A 7,613-nucleotide genomic window follows, 5' to 3' on the forward strand; every position below is an offset into this window, starting at 1 on the left:
ATGAAGAGTTCATTTGCAAAAGCAGATAAGTGCCATTTTGAAAAAAACGAGCTGAGGCTTTGTAATTATTCTTTGCTAATTATTCTTTTCAATAAAACTTTATTTATTTGAGATATGTCTGTTTTGTTACATCTCAAAGTCACTCAACTTTGGTTTGACTGATATCACCTTATGTAAATTAAAAATTAAAAATGAAGATTCTGGAATTTTTTAAAAACGGAGTTATCTGCTTTTGCAAATTAACTCTTCATATGTTCACCTATATAATCACCTATATGTTCACCTATATACACCTGGATTAATCAGTTTGTCCAATAATGTAAGAGAGGGAATAAATCAGCTTGTTCAAATGTTCAGGAAGTAGTGGAGCTGTGCATAAAGCCCATTAGGCTGTTGTGAGGAATCATTACTTGTGTAACATGTGACAGCCTCTTCACATAGGCTATAGGCATGAATATTTATGACTATTATGTATTATTATATATTATGTTTTGGATCAAACAAGTAGCCTGTTCTGGCCTATAGCTACTGTAGTGATAACCTCAATAAGGTGCCCCCATTCCAGTTTAAAATATTTTCCAAGGAGAAATCAGAAGTTTTTCAATTGTGTTAATATAAGAAATTGAACGTGTACAAAATACATAGGCCTACATGAAAAGTGTCGCCTTTTCACCCCCCCCCACCCCACCCCCACGGACATTTGGGCGTGTGTCCCTTATTTTCACAACTCAAAGGTGGCAACCCTAGTGGCTGACCAGCTGGATAGCTTTTTTGAGCATGATCAACATTTGGTTGGTGGTATGCTACTGTCCCTTTAATTCAATATAAGATTTAACAAACAATATAATAAGATTTAACAAAGCACAGATATAGTACACCGACTCTTTCTTTCTTTCTACACAAGCCGGTTCTATGATGCACCATGACAGTCTACATTTGAGGGGGGGTTGTGTCTATATGTACAACTATGAAGCACTGAATAAATCCCTGAGGGCCACAGAAAACCTTGTTCCCCTGCACACCCACTGTAGTTATCAACTACACAAACTTGTCACAGTGGTCACATAGATTTGGGCGAAACAATCCCCTGGAGCAGCTCACGCTGACTCAGCATGGCATAAGTCACAGTTACTGCTGAGTCATTGCAATGACTCATGGGAGTGGGCAACACATTCTAGGACAGTGCGTAATGAACTGTACTGTATGTTACTGTATGTGGCATGAGAGGGGAAACTCATTACTCACACAATATGCTGTGGACATGTGAAAACACAACATACTGTATGCACAATAGTGGCTTTGTTCTTCTTTCAGAGATAAAGTAAAGTAGGATATAGTCTGGCTAAAACTTTTAATTATTTAAAGTGATTATTCTTCCAACAAATGCACATGATGACATACAATATATAAAAAAAGATGTAAATACATAGTGCTAGTTATGATTATATGTCACAGAGTGAGGAGTTTTCACTCTGGTTAGAAGCATCAAAGGATGTTATTTCACCGCTGGCCTATTCAACACTGTGTTACCTTCTCACAATGACCCTGGGTTAGCAGGAAGTGCAGCAGAGATGCCCTTTTACACTAAAAGAACTTCCTCAAGCTTCAGCTGAATGGCCATTCTCATTCAACGCAGTCAATATAAAATGTTCCCTTCTTCCTCCTTGACATCTTGCACATTTCTTCCAGTGAAAAAAGAAAATGGAGGCAGAGAGAGGTCAGATCAACGTCCAAACAATGAAAAGGTGATGCGCGCAAAGGTCCCAAAGTAGCAGAGGGTAGACAAAGAGCTGAGATGCAAGGGAAGAAAAAATGACTGAAAGTGTATTTGTTGAGCGGATAGTGTGTGCCTGATAAATCCTTCACCAATGAACCCTGCAAACAAACTGACAGCTCACTGGCTGAATGGATAAAACTGTTGGTTAAAGGATGAGACGTGAATTAAAGGTAGAGTCTGTATAGGTTTGTTCAAACATTCAAATTGGGCCCCTCCTCTCGGTATCAACTGCGCACGCGAGCAGTCGTGAGCTCTGACCCATTTGTTCACATGGAACCCTTCTCTGCTTCGGCCTTCAAAGTTCTGTCCGCCCTCATACACATCGTGTTGGCATCGTGGCATAGCCCTCACGCTCCAGCACTTCACTTGGACTGTATTTCCTTTTCCTCGCTAGTAAGTGTGTATCCGCTAGCTATCTTGGTGGAAATCCTTATGCAAGCCCAACTTCACCTGTGCTCTGTCATTGGCTGGGGAAAACACACCGACTCCTCAACCAGAAACATCCTGACTACACCAAAACATCAAAATACAGGCAGGGCATACAGCCCATAGGTGATGATAAAGCAGGATTTCTTTTGTCTTTTGTCTATAGTTTATTTTTAGGAAAATCCTTCTCTCTACCTCTGCAAAGATCTTCAAAAAAAGGAAGAAACTGATTGTGAAGAACACACGCAGCTTAATACAAATATTGAAAACCCTTAAAAATGACTATGACTATATATGACTATGACTTGAAATGCACCTAAAAGTTTATGACTGATTAAATGTATTTAAATTGCACAAACTGAATACTGATGATGCAGCTACAGGTCAATTAGCATTCACTCTTATGTCATATTTATTTAGTAATATAAGAAGAGCACAGCCAAGACTTGCTCCATGTGAAAAGTACCTTGAGATAACTTCTGTTGTAATTTGCCGCTATATTAAATCCGAATTGACTGACTGGGCTGTGACCGCATCATCAGGTGTAAAATTTCAGTCTGATGGATGTCAGAATGTGACGGTTACAGATGGATTATGTAGAAAAAAATCCAAATTGATCCTTTTAATATTTATTGATGTGGGTATTGGTCACGTTAACGTCAACAGTGACTCAGCATCAGTGACATGGCTTTTTAGCAATGTCAATATTAATGTTGGTCTGGACAGTATTATTAAATACCTCGCAGAGAAAGGTGATCATTCCCACTGGATGAGTTCCACAGACTGTGATCACCTCTAGCGCCACCAGCTGGTTGACAGTCTGACATCTAGTGAAATGTCCTGACAGCTATTAGATGAGGTGCTGTAAAATCTGGTGCAGACATTGAGGTTTCCTTCAGGGTGAATTGTAATTGTTTTGTTGCTTCCCTTTCCCTGTAGTGCTATGAGGTTGTTATACATTCAGGGAAGATGTTTGCTGTCCTTCACAAAAGATACAAAAGTATGGAGGACCGCATGGGACACATCAATTAAAAAGAGGAATTTCAAAAAGGATTTGAAAAACAGTCATTTAAAACACCATTTAGAAATTTTTTGAAATTCCTATTTTTAATTGATGTGTCCCATGTGGTCCTCCATACAAAAGGGCATAAAGAGCACCACATTATTAGACGTGCATGGAGTTCGGGTCCTGAGCAGGGTGCTGTGACGGTGCCAAATCAGACTTCCGGTCATGCATGTATAGAGCTAGAAGACACTTCTGATTTTTTATTAACATCCTTGCCTTTTGTAATTACTGCATTTTTTTCCATTCACTGAGATCAGTGGATTGGTGGATGTCAGTGGGTTATTAACCTCAGAGACCATCTAATGCTTGTTCCTGCTGCTTCCTCAGTAGAGCTGCACAGTTTCAAACCGTAAACTCCTCCATCTAACTCCTCAGCTTTTGAACCACAACGAGGCTCCGGTGACTTTGAAGGCAGGCAGCACCAGGTAAAACAGACAGAACAACGAACAAGGCAGAAAAAGGTGGAATCTACTTGACTTCAGAACAGAGGGAAGCAGCGTTAATTTGAGAGATGTGACTTGAATGCCTCCTCTCTATTTCCTCTGGACATCTGTCTTTTGAAATGTCTTATGCATTTTGAGAAAGCTGCCAAAATTTGGGAATAACTGTTGAAGGAAAAGAAAAAAATATATTTATGGGCCTGTTTTAAATCCCTGAACAACATAGAAATAGTGTCCACTCACTGCACAGCCCTGCTGGGAGAAGAAGAAGTCAGTGGCCAAACAAATGCAATAAAGCTATTGATTCCTAATGTTGGGAAATGGTTTGTTGCAACAGCTGCAGTAATATGATACACTGGGGAAGGAAATTATATAAAAGCCATGTCAAAACATTACAACAATAGTACAAAAACAGATTATGAACAGTTGATAGTCCATGTACATAAACCCAGATGTAACTCGGAACATAAAAATGATGTCATTACAGATTAAAATTGATTATTGCATGGGGTCTTTGCTTGCGATTCACAACAGGAAAAATGTATAAAAATGAAATGGAGATTTTTCAGCTGATTGAGTTTTGTATGAGCTGGTATAGCTGAATCTGGTGTGTCTTGAGGACTATAAATATAATGTATAGAGGGGTCCACTATATATGAGCAAATTAAACATGTCATCTGACAAGCTCAAGCTGCTTATCTGCTACAAATGGTGATGAATCTGCGTCGGTCTGAGTCACATTTGCCTCAATGACTTTAATTTATTTATTAATTTCTTTCATTGGCACCTGTTTTAATTAGCAGCGAATATCTCTACAGCCAATTAGATGCATTGCCAGGAAATGTCATATTCAAGTGAGTAAGTAACACTGCTATACCTATAACACTGACTTGATGGACACAGGCTGGACTGCTCTGCAGGCACCATCTTGGCAATAAGTGCCCAACACTGGTCTAATCCCAAACACAGGGAAAGACGGCACATGTGGACATCAGTGCACAACAGAAAACATTATGCTACCATGCAGTCACTCCATTATGCAGAACTTTAAGCCTTCACAAAACAAGCTAAGTCTTTATAAACGAGTAAGTCCAAAAGGAACTCACCTGTACAGAAGGACGAAATTGACTATGGAGACCTAAACTTTTGTCTACCAAGCTGTAAACATGTTTATTTGTACTCTAAAGTTGGAAATTTCAACATAGGAGTCTATGGGGATTGAGTCACCTATACAGCTGGCCTCGAGTGGCCATTGAAGGAAATCTTTTGGTGCTTGAGCGATGCGTTCACCTCAAAGCATGGCTGTAGACCCTTTTTAAAAGCCTGCTACTATAAAGACTTATATTCTTCTGCTCTTCTAGTAAACAACTCTTTCAAACTTTACACAGAATAACATGCACCTCACTGGGTCATATAAAGGTCTTCTGTGACTGTATTTTGTAACAAGCATTGAAAAATATAACAACTACACACACAGGGATAATGCTGCTAACAGTGAGCTGTAGCTGCAGTGATGAACAATTAAAACCATAGCATCGAAGCAGTGGCTATGGTTGTATCCTGAAGGCTGGAAAAATGAGCATACGACTGGAAAGTAGCCAGATGAAATCCCCAGACTGCCAGAGAGGGTCTGGGAGGAGAAAGTGAATGACTAGTGCTTTTTTGTGTTTGTATAGCAGACAATACAAATAAAGCTTAGGATGAATTGGACCTACTGTGAAATTTGATTGGGATGAATGGACCTTGATGTTCTTTCTCTCTGTCCCCAATCTCTTTTAATTTACTGGTGTTGTGGAGGATATGGTTCTCATCATTAATCAGCAAGACAAATGAATCCCCAGCTGCCTCGGTGTGAGAGAGAGCGCAAGAAACAGAGAGAGAGAGGAGAGGAGGGGGGGAAGAGAGGTGGAGGAAGAAAAGAAGGGGCAGGGTATATAAATCAAGTCTGCTTTGATTAAATCACCTTCGTCTAGAGGACATGGCTAATAAGATCCATTAAGTTGATATTCAGGATTCTCATGTATTGTGTTACATGTCAATAAAAAAGAGGCTAAATCCTTCAAAATGCTTAATTACAGCCAGGCTAATGAAAATCTTTACATTTAGTGACAGTAATTAGTAATGTTCAACTCAAATTACAATCATTTACAGGGCGGGCAATTATCTCACAGAGGTTCTGCTTTTTGAGTGGCATTGATAGAAGCTATCAGTCACCTAACAAGCAAACAAAAGAAACACTGAGCGCTGAATAAAGCGCTTGATCACAGGGCGATCGATGTGGACTTTGTGGCTGGAGGTCTACTTAAAGTCTCCATCCATGCATTTTAAAGTGGAAAGTGCAGAGACAGTGAGGGCGAATAAGTCTCCTGCAGTTTGTCTCTCACACACCATATTCATTGTCTTCAATGTCGATGCGATCAATGTTTTTTGTCACTGCGATCCCTCCGATACAGTATTCTCTGTGTGAAGGATTCTGTGCACTTCCCAACCAGGCCACAAAAAGGCACTCTAGCACCTGTTTCACAGTTTCAATCTGTTGCAAGTCACAGAAGGAGAGGAGGCGCTTTTCATGGAGGTCTAACTGGCAGAAGTGGGGTTGCAACATCTGAACAATATTTGCATTTCTCGAAAGATAAGACTGCAGCACAAAACAAGTCCAATTCTGTGCACAGCTTCCAAAATCTGCAACCTCTTTTTCTTTTTTTCTTTTCCTTTTTTTGTCCTTCATCGGATAAAATACTATAAAGAAAGTCAGAATGTCATGCACAGACGTGTTTGGTTAACAGAATCCTCCAGAGGTTAAAATTTCTGGCCCTATGAATAAAAAGGTCTTATACTTCTGCAGACTAACTTGAAGCAATAAGTTCTGGAAAATCTATTCTGAATATGCCTTTTTTAGGAGGACGAACCTGAAACCTGATCTGTGAGGAAAAAAAGGAAAAGCTAAAAAAACTGTGGTGAAAACTGGAAAACAAGAGAAAAAGAAAAAGAAGAGGGCACCAGTACAACTAACATGCATTATTTAAATAAAACTCTCATAGGAAGATAAACAGCTCAAAATTTGCTTTTAATTACAGCTAAATATCTGTTATATATTTACAGCATATTATTACTTATATTATTTATTTTTTAAATGTACTTGTTTGGCATGGTGCCACTGGAAGGCAACAAAACAAAACAAAGCAAAGGGATGGTGAGTCCAAAACTGAAAATAAGCTCTGTTCAGCAGCTAGAGCAAAAGGGAATATTAAAGCAGAAGTAAGCGATCCGGTCGTTTGGGTAATGCTGCGTTCCAGGCCGGCTTTTGAAACCGTAAGTTACAGCTTCAAGTCACAACTTATGACTTTGTAGCGTTCCAGGCAACCCACTCGTGTTTTTCCGACCTGTTTTACCTGTGAAAGTCACTATAACGGCCACTCGTAACTTCCGACCCGTGAACTCGTACCAGATCGAACTGGTACGACTTCACAGGTCGGAAAAACACGAGTTACGAGTTGCCTTGAACGCACCATAACAGTCCTCGTCCCTACGTCACCACATTCAGGCGCATCCCTTGGCTGCACACACAGCCCTTCATGCCGTTCTCTCTCCTCATTGGATAAAAACTGTAGGATACAAGGAAAGTTTTCTCCTCGGCTCAGAGCAGAGCAGAGTGACTGACAGACCCGTGTTTCAGACCAAACACTCTATGTAAGTGATTGCTGTCGGAAGATATAACTATTTAAGACTTATATTAACACAAAAATATCGCTTACTTCTGCTTTAATTACTGTAATATACAGAAGAATTGAGAAAAAAAGAGAAAACATCATGCATGCACATGAATATGGACAGCACTCACCCCCCCCGCCCTCACCCCCCCAGGACAACCTGCCGACAACTAACGCTCAGACAACGAGCGTGC

Source organism: Trachurus japonicus, chromosome 14 (genome assembly GCF_045865225.1).
Source record: "Trachurus japonicus isolate A0001 chromosome 14, Traja_1.0".
Classification (NCBI taxonomy): domain Eukaryota; kingdom Metazoa; phylum Chordata; class Actinopteri; order Carangiformes; family Carangidae; genus Trachurus; species Trachurus japonicus.